At 34.0% G+C, this 13,177-nt stretch overlaps 1 long non-coding RNA gene across 5 annotated transcripts; it reads left to right on the top strand.

Annotated features, from left to right (window-relative positions):
- Positions 1–2,222: 2,222 nt before the first annotated feature.
- LOC138312362 (uncharacterized) lies at positions 2,223–12,669 on the top strand. Of its 5 annotated transcripts, XR_011206930.1 has the most exons (5): positions 2,223–2,446; positions 2,665–4,462; positions 7,597–7,737; positions 9,702–9,784; positions 12,234–12,669. It is a non-coding gene; the product is annotated as an uncharacterized lncRNA (long non-coding RNA). The 5 variants fall into 5 exon arrangements; XR_011206928.1 differs by lacking the exon at positions 2,665–4,462 and having other exon boundaries at positions 2,246–2,446; positions 12,234–12,662; XR_011206931.1 differs by lacking the exons at positions 2,223–2,446; positions 2,665–4,462 and adding an exon at positions 4,565–5,544 and having other exon boundaries at positions 12,234–12,663.
- The last annotated feature ends 508 nt before the right edge of the window (positions 12,670–13,177 follow it).

Raw genomic sequence — 13,177 nt, 5'->3', positions numbered from 1 at the left:
TGGAATTGTCTTCATCAGAAACTTCATTTATCATATAGATTACTCATTCATCTATGTCATACGACCATGTCGTATAAAAGAACAATGGTAGAGTCTATTGTTACGTTATAGGTAGTAATAACATTATAATAAAGATGAAGCGTCGCAAAATTAGGGTGTCGCATCGAGATGCGGGTGCCCTATAGTAATTAGGTAAGAATTTGTCCGTCTGTCTGTCCGTCCGGCCGTCCGTTTTCTTCTTCAATGATTTGTTTCATATTTCATATGTATGTTCCCCTAAGACCCTGGTTCCGCATATTACATATTTGGATCTATCAGTCACTTGATGGCCGCCAGACCGCCATCTTGAATTTTGATAGTTAATATTTTTACCGCTGTTTCTCAGAAATTACTGAAGGGATCCGTATCAAATTTCATAGGTAGATCTCCCCAGCGTCCTAGTTGTGCATATTGCATTTAGGGACCGATTCGTCAACAAGATGGCTACCATACCGCCATCTTGAATTTTTGTAGTAAAATATTGTTACAGCTATTTTTTAGAAAGTACAGTAGGGATCTTTCTCAAATTTTATATGAATGATGTAAGTTAAGTAATGCTCAGACGATGCATTCATACACTATGACTGTGTCAGTCTTTTTTGGGGAGGACCTCCGCAATTGTTTTATTTAATAAAAAAGAAAACTTCTTTAGATTTCATGAAACAGTACCACAATCACCTATTTATCCCATTAATTATCGAGTTTTCATGCTAATATTACATACACAATTTGTACACGTTCACAAAACACAAAAACAAACTTGAACTATTGAGATACATGGTTGCATAGTTACATACCTAGTCTGCTAAAGTGATTAACTCTTATCAATATGCTAAATCAACTAAAAATGTCCCTGTGATAGTATACTCTCAAGGTGTACAAGAACAATGATACAGCCTTTGAACTAGTTACTTTCAATTAACTGCTGTAAATTATGTATATCACTGATACACCTAAGGAATGGCTATAATTTTCTAGTTTATCTAGTGCATGACGAAGCATAATCTATTCTAAGATCAATTTTCACACTATCTGCCACAACAGATCCAGCGCTGTAACGATTAACAATAGGAGATTGATTTATTGCCCGAGGAAGCAGGGTCACACAGTGACGGGTTGTGAGCCGTTATCGTCTGACCATTCTATGTTAGTGAAGAACACTTTAGTCATGTTAATAATAATGTAATATTTAAAAGCACAATTTAAAACTTTAAAAATTTTATGATAATTTAAAGAACACATTATCAAACATTATTTTAGTATGTTTATGTAAGAATTGAGTTGATGATATATTATGTATCATAATGAATATATGGACACAATTAAAGAATACCCTCAAATTAGAGAATATGGATGGCATGGCAGTTCTATCAAAATACAAAAGTATTTTTACACCAACATTTTTGTCCTAGTGTTTTACTCCATATTTGAGGTGGTCGCTGTTCTATCAAAGACACTTTAAAGAGACACGAATACATTTTAAGTATTTCGCAAAGTTTATATTTATATCCAACAAGAACACTAGTTTTCGGCAATAGCTCATTACAGATTTTCTGTAAAACTGTGGTTCATTACCATTTCTGTGGTTTCTAAATCGAAGTAAAATTCACAGTACTATCTTTGTATCTTTAAGAAATGTATTGCTGTTTTCAGTTATATCAGGAACATTCAAGAATTATTGGTATAGTGATAGTTGTGGATTTGAAGGTATTCCAAAAGCGTTTTTTCCTAACTCTCCTTTCGGCATTGTTTCCAAGTGTGTTTTATCATGCACTAGAAGCGGAAAGCAGTTCAAAAGGAAAAACTCAAAGCAGGTACATATACTTTGCATGGTAAGTTACTTTGCCAAACGTTTTTTGTTTATCTAAAACACCAATGTTGATAATATCACTTTATAAAGAAATTAATCTATAAATAAAAACGTGTCTCACAAGATTGTGATCATACAATTATCACTATTGTTTATGTTATAATCATTAATGCTTTTGTACCATATTATTTCTAAGCTCCATAATAATTATAATAATAATGATTCAAACCCCCCTTGTCCTTGGTTAGCTCAGGACAACTCATTAACTATATTGTTAAACACTATATACTAAATACTAAATATAACTTTCTCAACCAACTCTCCAATTCAAGAGGAATTTTTGGTGTCTACATTTAACCCTTCTCTGAGCAGTAGATAGAGTGGAGAAAATGTGTAATAGCCTTATATGGATTAACCAATGAAGCGTCGGGTCTTAAACGAGATTCGGAATTGGGGAAATCCCGCGATAAGCTTTTGATTGACCCCAGATTGATGCAGATCTGCGCTTGATGAGAGCGGGAAGGAAGTGATGGAGCAGTGTGGTACCCGGTACGGTGTTGACACAAATAAGTAGGCCTAAGCCTAATCGACGATGTGGTAAGTTAAGAACAGAGCACAGGAGTTTGACGTTCTGTCAATAATATATAGAATACATATATTAAAAAATACCCCTATATACTACGTCAAACTCCTGTGAACGGAGGCATGTCAAGATGCGCTCTTATTATACATGTAACTTTAATTATGTTAGTTTGTTAACATGGATGGATACTGAAGTACATTTCCATTTAGCCATGGGTTTACATTTGTTACAGGAGAGGAGAAAATGTAGCAGCCAGATCAGTTTTGAACCCGGGACCCTCAGAACACTAGCCGAGTGCTCTACCTGATCACCGATGATCGACTAAGTCCAATCCCACTATACTCCTCCTCCTTTCTCGAAGTCTTTTTCCTCGAAGACATACGAGACCTTAAAACACCACCACTGTGGGTTATTTAAAATAGTTGGGTGCCAATTCTGTAACAGGAGAGGAGAAAATGTAGCGGTCAGACCGGGATTCGAACCCGGGTCCCCCAAAATACTAGCCGAGTGCTCAACTGACTGAGCTACATTATGTACCTGGTCACCAATGAACGACTTAGTCCAATCTTACTACACATTTATGAATACAAATTAACCCGTGCACAGCCAAACTTTCCTCTATTAACAAAAAATAACCACAAATTATGAAGTTTTGTCAATGTACATACGTTTGGTACTTGCTGCAATAAATATAGTAGCAGGAGAGGAGAAAATGTATACTAGTGGGACCCTACCAGTAGTCGTGAAGGAGCAGTTAGTCTTGATCTGGAAAAAAAGAATCGTTTGCATATCATGAAATACACTGTTTCTACATAAACTAAACAACATCTGACATCATGAAATATTTGTCAGCAGCTCCAGACATTCAGAAATCTGGATGCAGAGTAGGATATGCACACAAACTATTGTTCAGTCACGACTACTGGTTGGGTTCCAAGTAGCGGGTGTCCATATTTCGCCGTGGTCCAAATTTCACCATTTTATTATAACTACTGATATTTGGGTAACTATGACCTTACGTGATCAGCACGTATCATTAAGAAATAAAGATAATCTTTATAGCGATATTCAAACAATAAAATTTCATTCTGCATCGGCAGTCAGACCTTTATTCCAGGACGTTTCTTAGGAAGGTGACAAAAAATGTTGTTAATTGTGTCCGATTCCGCATAATGTTGTATGAGTAGCTTTTTTAATAATCAGATAATAGTGCAAGAACATAAATTTCAATAATATTAGGTTAATGTTTACATTAAAATCATCTTTTATTTACCAAAATGGCAAAATATGATATCTTGAATTGTGAGGTATTGGAACCCCATTCATACAAAAAAGATTTAGACTATTTATTAATTTGATCCCCTTTCACAATGGAAAACCCATGTGATAAATTCCATAGCAATTGGTTATCACATATTTCTACACACTCCATTGTGTAAACACCTATGGAGCCTCAGATTGGTCAGCTCTTAAGCTCCGATTGGCTCTCAACTTTCACATTTTAAATAAATACTGTTTAACAGGTAGTTGCTTATTTAAAGTATTAAATAGTAGAATCTGAATATTGGCTCTATTTAGGCACTATATTTTATGGCGTAAAGATATATCACTACACATTGTATGGTGGTAAGTTAAATTCTCTGAATGAAGACGAGAAAATGGTCACCACGGTATAAATATAGACTAGAGTTAAAGTTATGGGATAAATAATTTCCTCAATGCGTGACTCGCTAAAGTTTGTGTCTTTTCAAAATTTGAAAATTAAGTAACGCGAATTTGATAAACATATGATAAAGAACAGTCACGCATTGGGAAACCTCTATATTATATCTCTTATACAGACAATAAAAATGTGCTCTGTGAAAATCAAGTAAAAAATGGAGACATATGGACACCTGCAACTGCTATAGCGGCCAGACTGGGATTCAAACCCAGGACCACGGACCACAGTAGCCGATGATGGACCCAGTCCAATCCCGCTACACTGTGAAATAGTTGACAAAGTATCAACCTCATATTTTTAAAATTTGGTAATGACCACAAATTTACCAGTATATATAGTTTCAATTGATACCATAGGAAGATAGTCTAATACCTATTATATTTAAATTATTAACTCATTTTGGGGGTCTCTGCATTAACATAGTTTAAGCCAGACAAGGTAAACCGTGGTAATGACGATTTAATCCACAAGATGGAACCGCCATTTTGTAAACCGTGGTAATGACGATTTAATCCACAAGATGGAACAGCCATTTTGACAGTGATCAGTTGATGTAATCATGTCAACATTAGAGACATATCATAATGGTCACGTTTTAGGTGTCAGTTATATATACCCCCATAGACTTTTTTTTAAATCTGGTACACATACAGACTCGTGACATAAAGGGGAGTTCAGTAAACTTAGTATAGGGTTCTACAATGTCCACTAAATGAAGTTATAAATTTTTGCAGCGTTAGGTATAAGTTGTCCACTCTGGCGACAGTTCTTGTTTGAATTATAGATAGCCCATACACCTGTGTTCTAGGTTTTTCATTGACACCTCCATATGAAATGAAAATCCATGATCACACCTAGGAATTTATATATGCATGTACACTTATTATGTTGTACATATTTGTGAAACATATAAATTGACTCATTCAGCAACAAAAATGGATCCAAGAATTACTTCAACTAAAGGTTTATTCTTGAAACTTATTCCAGTCAAATAGGAAATTGCAGCGTGTACATGTAGCGAACAGGCAAACTGTAGATCTAATGTACAGTATAGGCAGGGAAAGAAATATCCCAGGTCCGATTGGCCGAGACCAGTAAAATATGCTCCCGGGCTATATGAACTTGCCCGGTTTTAATGTTAATTAACCTGTTTTGGGTAAAATTAGATTGAAATCTTAAATTCGGGCAAGTGGTTTTCAAAATAAGTTTCTTGCCTTTAATAGGTATAAGCTGTATATATATGGTAGGCCTACCTTGTGAAGCCGTGGACTAGTATGACATCACAAATCCACGTGATGGCCGGGCGCCTAGCTCATCATATCTGAACCGTAGTCGACACTACCCTTACATTACGACCAAGCTCGCGCTAAACGTTTCACGATTTGTTGGGTGGGAATTTTTCTATATATCTCTTAAAGCAATTTTCAAATGTATTATGAACAAAAATTTTGGCTGCACAAATCCTTTAATACAAGTTTTTTTGCTTCATTCTCGGACTTCTACTTTCATCTCCGTGTTAATCTACTATAGCTTGAATTGAGAAGATAAGCCAGGTCCATTTAAAAAAAAAACCCAAACAAATGGCATTTTTTCTCTATCAATAACTTGAGCAGAGAAATTAGTAGTTTTCTTCAGTCTGTTACAAAAGCTACTTACACTACACCATGCAATACCATCATGGAAAAGTTTGAGCTTCTCATTTTACTTCCAGATAAAAATATTTGAAATAATTAATTCATCCCAAAAAAACTCTAGTAGGCACTATGCCATATATGGAATGAAGTACTGATTGTGTATGAACCAAAAGCAGAAGAAATTATTTAATATGTATTTCTGTGCTAGTTAGACACATCTATAGACGATCAAACATCAGTTATTGTTCAAATGATGGTATCATTTATGCTCTAAATTTGGTTTTGAACTCCCTCTTGTTCCAAAATTATTTTTCTCGCATCATGCCATGTTTACCTTAAACAATTCAATACTTGCTCATCTTTAGTTTCTCTGTTTCAGAATAATACATTGTATTTGACAGTTCTGATCATCAATATCAGCAAAGCGATGGTTGTACATGTAAGCTTGAGGTGTTTCAAAATATGTAACAATATGTAAACAAGGAGGTTCAAACAGGAGATCCCAGAGGGATATTGAATTGGTGCCCATTAAAGAATGTTATAAATTGTCTCTGATAATGGAAAGAGGGATTTGTTCCAAGCTTTTCTCTTTTCCCTCTCACTTTCAAGTACTTAATGCACATATGGAAACTGAATTCCCATTTGATTAAGCTTGTAAGTTGCTAAGCAGAAACAGCCATTTTAATTGTCAAATCTAATATTGTTAAAGTCTGTTTGGAATTTTTCCAAAAAGAATATGTAGAATAACCAAGAAGAACCTACAAATTTAATTTAGGAAGCTGAAACTAGATAACGTATTGACTGTATTAATCAACCAAAATATAAGTTGCTATACCATCCATCTTCCCATTTTAAATGTTACGGTAAGTCCTCAATTAAGACACAAGTGTATCCTCATGCTACATGTAATGCCCGAAAAAAGTCCCCAGACCCAGTTGCTAAATATCAGATAAAACATTCCCTTTATTTAGACCTAAAAGTCCTTTTTTATTGCATGCCCCTGTTAAAAATTAAATGGCCTGCTAGCTAGTAGCTACACATAATCACTTAAAATCATCATTTTGGAAAAAAATGAGTAATTTTCTCATGAAAAAGCCTGGAGAATGTCTGTTAAGATTAAAGATGCTCCACCGCCGACAGAGCATAAATGTTACCCATCATTTGAACAATAACTGATGCATAATCATGTTGATATGTGTCTGTGTGTCTAACACGAAAATACATATAAAATAATTCATTTTGTTTTTGGTTCATGCACACTCAGTACATAATGTACATCATTCCATATATATACGTCATAGTGACATGGATTTGTTTTTTTCAGGGTGCAATTAATTCAAGTCGGCTTTCGTCTGTGGTCCAGAGTCAATCTGTCTGTCCATTAACAATTCTTGTTACTGCTATTTCTTAGAAAGTGCTGAAGGGACCATTCTCAAATTTCACATATTATATTATGATACTGGTCGGTTAACAGGATGGCCTACAGGACGCCATCTTGGATTTTGATAGTTGAAATTTAAAAAGCAGAAAAAAGATCCCTCTTTCCAGCGTCAGATATAGATCATTCTTTGATGGGTGTCAAGAGGGATCTCTTGTAAATATCTTTATCTTGAAGTCAAAAAAAAAAAAGAAGCTCAAACTTTTCAATAATGGTAATGGTGTAAATTATCGGTAAGTAACTTTTGTAACTGAAGAAAATACTAGAGATGCTACATCGCTGAAAAAAGTTAATGTAAATCATAAGACATAGAACCTCCTTCAAGGTCTGAATTCTTTAACCTTTGGTGTTTTTTATATTGCTTTCTAGATTTCCAAGACCATGAGATATAAGCTAGTCTAGCTGACCAAGAATCTTGCATAGGATGAAGATATTTGCCTAAAATAAACACTTCCATGGAGAATATTTTTGCAACATTTCGGAATTCGCACCTGGATAACTATCACACTGGTATGTACACAACATGAAATTGTTTGTCTTTGCAGATATAACAGAGTTCATTGTCCTTTTGGGTAGGCTTTGATTGTGACATACCATATTTTCTCTGAGAAACATAATTGATGCACAAATGCATTACATAACAATGAATTTCTATACATGCATGTTCAGATATCTGTATGTATATACATGTGTGTATATATATATATATATATATATATATATAACTATGTTTCATGCATATATGAAATAGCCATAGTATATTTTGAGAAAGGATTATTAAGACACACATATTATCACTCAAATGTGCACTCTACTTAAATTTCTTGGATAATGTTGAAATTTCAAGATTGGTGTAAGAATTCATGTACGTGAATAGGTAAGTATTAAAGATGCTCCACTGCCAACAGATCATAAACGATACCCATCATTTGAACAATAACTGATTTATAATCAGTACTTAATTCCATATATAGGGTAATATTGCCATGTACTTTTTCCGGGATGCAATTAATTATATTTAGTATTTAATCTTGAAGTAAAATAAGAAGCTCAAACTTTTCAATGGTGGTAATGGTGTAAAGTAAGTATTGCATGACTTTTGTAACTAAAGAAAAAAATTATACTTATTTGTCTGCTCTTTTTATGTTGAAAGGGAATATACCATTTGTCAGGGCTGGAGCATCTTTAACCGATATATACTCAATTGTAAGTCAGTTGGCCGATTGTAACATAATCTATAGAAGTATTGTGTTAAATTTTTTTTTTTAGTGCACCATCTGTTAATAGTTGGTTATTCAAATTTCCTTTTGCAGTCTGTGACATTAATTTTTTTCACTGCTATTCATTTGGACTAGTAAACCCCAAAATTTTACTAGTCCTACGATTTAAAGATGCTCCACCGCCGACGAATGGTATTTCTTCTCTATCAAAAACAGGAGCAGACGAAATAGTATTTTTCTATAGTTGCAAAAGTTACTTACTTTACACCATTACCACCATTTAAAAGTTTGAGCTTCTTATTTTAAAAATATTTTTAAAATAATTTAATTGCATCCAGAAAAAATTCCATGCCACTATGCCCTATATGGAATTAAGTACTGATTGTGCATTTAACAAAAGCAAAACACATTATTTTATATGCACTTTTGTGTTAATTAGACACGTAAAAACACGATTATACAACAGTTATTGTTCAAATGATGGGTATCGTTTATGCTCTGTCAGCGGACCGGTGGAGCATTTTTAATCACCAGTCCAAATTAAATATATACAGCCATTTTGCTTCAGCACATCAGTCATGATTAGTTTATGATTTTGGACTCAAATTCCAGTATAAAATGATGCATCTGGGCTGAAATAATTGGATACAGAATGCACTCAAAATGTATAGAAAAATGCAATTGACCACCGCTCTTGTAAATTTAGTATATTTACCAATTTTTATCACTTTGAAATGGTGAGCCACTAGACCTATCGGACTAGTTCATTACTTTTGACACTTCAGAGGTAAAATTACTAGTTGTGGGCATCAGATTAGTGTTTAAAGTCACAGACTGCTTTTGTCTGTGATTGTGTAAAGACCTTTGATGTGCATATTGCTTAGCTGAGTCAATTTAATAACAGGGTGGGGCTCCTTCAAACCTGCTGATCAAAATTTTTAAAAGATTTTATCAAGATTCAAAGAACACAAAATTCCAACTAAGTCTCTATGTATCTGAGTGTGTGTAGTGTTATATGGTACACATGACTGTGTTTGCCAATAATGGTCCTTAATTGTAGAAATTCTAATTGCACAGTGCTTACATATATATACCTTTAACTATTAAAGTTTTTTTTAGCCTAACAGTCATTTTCACACGATGGTGTGCATTTTGAAAAATTAACTTCAATATTGTTTACTATGAATATAAAACTTTAATTGTTGCAGCAGTTGTATGATTTAGTACTTATATGTATTCATCTCTTTATTGTAGACAATCATGCGAATAGAAGCATTACAGTGATACATTCGATTAAAGGATGCAGGATAAAGACTCACAAAGACTGCCTTTTAAAGGTACAATATTGTGCTCAATGTAGTATAGGTATAACTTAATTTTGAAGTAATAATGATAGATAGCCATGAGCCATGCATATTATTCATGTGCCTGTACTTTTCCCCATAATGATAAGTGAGATTTCTACCATTTTTGGTTGAAGGTTAGTCATATTTACATTAATATGACAGGGTCAACTCCAAATATTAAAGTGATGAAATGGGAATCTGTTTTGTATTTACGAATAAGACTTTATAGGTGAAGCCACAAAATCATGTATTGTACTTGCTTTAATGATACAGTAGAATTTACCATTGATTAGGTCAATTGACATATACACTGATAGGACACTTTTGTTTGAGGAGTTTGTTTGTCCCATACAAATATTTAGGACATTTTTCATTTTCATTTCCATATAGGGACTTTTTTATTGTATACCATCAATATCTTGTCTCAGATTTACTTTGACAATAATGTACTATAGTTTGAATTTCCGAGGGGCGGTGGTGGCCAAGTGGCCAAATGTCTCAACATATTACCACAACCCCTCCATCTGGGCCGCGAGTTCAAATCCATGTGGGGTAGTTGCCAGGTACTGACTGTTGGTCAGTGGGTTTTCTCCGGGTAGTCCGGTTTTCCTCCACAAACAAACCTGGCACGTCCTTACATGACCCTGGACATTAAACTAACAAAATCCTAAACCTTTGAAATTCTGATGGTTGATGCCACATAAAATATTCAAAAGATCATCTGAGCATAACGCTAACCTAAAACCATGATACTTTTGATGTTCTTATAGGATAAAGCAATGAGGAAACAACGTTTTGAAAGCAGGATGACAAGCAAATCACTAGTAGATGTATAGAGTTTCATATTAAGATTTTTTTTTCCATTTTACCGACTTGCTTATCTGTACTGTTATGTATTTCATTAGACTGATTTTGATCTGAAGTGAAAAAAGACACCAAAAATGAGCAGATGTTATAATGTTGTACATAGAGTTTATATTAAGAATGTACTCCTCTGAGAAGTCAAAATTTTCTTGCATTAAACTTTTTTTTCTCATACAGATTTTTGGAAATAGGAGTTCATACTTAGAAGAAAATGGAAGAAAAAAACAGATGTCTGTGTGCTTGTTTTTGAGCTATTGTCACTCAAAGATTCCTAATTGACAAAATATTGGATTTTATGGGAATTTTGTCGTTTTGACCATATACACCAGAGATTAATGCCTTAATTTCCTAATGAGATGTTGGATATGTATGGATGTTTGTAGAATTTATTTTCCAGTGGTATTCTTTAGAGAAATAGCAGTGATGATTAGTAAGACTCATATTTTTTCTCCGAATAACGACATATGCTACCCCTACCCCTTAATTTTGAGCAACAAAATGCACCATTTTCAGCCATTATTGCCAGATTTAACTTTTTTTTTAAAAGTTGTAGTATTAAACTTTTGGAAATATTTTGCATATCAATAGGGAAAAAGATTGCTCTTTCTAAATCAGGCAGAAAAGTGGGGATGTGTGTGCTTACTTTTTTGCCCCATTTCAATATCAGTTATTTTTCAATATTTTAGAGTAAAAATAAAAGTGCTAAGATTACCATTTAATGTTAACATTGAGTGACAAAAACGTATCATTTCACACAGTAATGCTTAAAGATGCTCCACCGCCGATAAGAGCAAAAACGTTACTCGTCATTTGAACTTTAATTGGTGTTTGATCATGTATATACATGTCTAATTAACACAAAAAATAATATAAAATAATTCATATTGCTTTTGGTGTATGCACAATCAGTACTTCATTCCATATAGGACATAGTGCCACGGAATTTTTTCGGGATGCTATAAATTATTTTAAATATTTCTATATTGAAGAAAAAGTAGAAGCTCAAACTATTCAATGGTGGTAATGGTGTAAAGAAAGTTACTTTTGTAACTGAAGAAAAATACTATTTCGTCTGCTCCTGTTTTGTATTGAGAAAAAATACTATTTGTCAACGGTGGAGCATCTTTAATGTTTTAATTACCACAAAGCTTGTAAAAAATTACAACAAAAATTAGCTCGATACAGCTAAAAATACTGGCGCAGTGATGATTGAAGTAAAAACAATTTCAGAAAAAAATTGTAAAACTTCGGCGCTACTCAAAGCGAAGAAAAAAAAAGAAAAAAACATTTTCAAAATGGCCACCAAATGTGTCAATTTCTTAAAATCCCTGTATAAAAAATCTACTTAGAATAGAAATGTAATTTTTTGACAAAATTAGCAACTGGCAATTTGTTACAGATATTGATAGATTTTAATTGAAAATATCATAATTTCTTTGATCTATGTCAAAACGAGAATTCAATGAGACTGAAACCTCAGAAGAATACATCCTGTATGGAATATGGATTATGTGTTGAAATGTCAACTACCAAAATTACTTTTCATTGGTTTTAAATTTGACTTATATATTTGCAGATAGTGCTTAATAGTCATCAGAATACAGAACTTGAGTAGCATCAATATACAACGCTGGAGTGACATCAATATATACACAACGCTGGAGTGACATCAATATATATACAACGCTGGAGTGACATCAATATATATACAACGCTGGAGTGACATCAATATACAACGCTGGAGTGACATCAATATACAACGCTGGAGTGACATCAATATACAACGCTGGAGTGACATCAATATACAACGCTGGAGTGACATCAATACACAACGCTGGAGTGACATCAATACACAACGCTGGAGTGACATCAATATACAACGCTGGAGTGACATCAATACACAACGCTGGAGTGACATCAATACACAACGCTGGAGTGACATCAATAGACAACGCTGGAGTGACATCAATACACAACGCTGGAGTGACATGCAATACACAACGCTGGAGTGACATCAATACACGTGAGTGACATTACACGCTGGAGTGACTCATAACACGCTGGAGTGACATCAATACAAGCTGGAGTGACACAAACACAAGCTGGAGTGACATCAAACATATCACAACGCTGGAGTGACATCAAATACATCAACAACGCTGAGTGACATACACAACGCTGGAGTGACATCAATAACACGTAAACTGAGCTGGAGTACATCAATATACTACGCTGGAATGACATCAATTTTATAAAAAGAAAAAGAGATTGTTTCCCCAATATTGCACTATTGGATATGTGGGTATCAGGAAATTGTGGTGATTTCGTACCAATTGCGTCTATTTTCATATGAACATTTGACACTAAGCCTTGTGTAAAACTCAAATCATGCTCATCTGAAGGTTTACATTACAACATAGTGCTTATACACTCTTCAATTCGTCTAGACGCTTGAAATTTGAAATGATATGAGTGACAACCACACACAAGGGAATTATTTTAACAAATTGGCTAAGATAT

The sequence above is a fragment of the Argopecten irradians genome, unplaced genomic scaffold, assembly GCF_041381155.1.
Source record: "Argopecten irradians isolate NY unplaced genomic scaffold, Ai_NY scaffold_0291, whole genome shotgun sequence".
Taxonomy (NCBI): Eukaryota; Metazoa; Mollusca; class Bivalvia; order Pectinida; family Pectinidae; genus Argopecten; species Argopecten irradians.
Note: the sequence above shows the minus strand (reverse complement) of the source record. Positions and strands in the feature narration are given on the sequence as shown.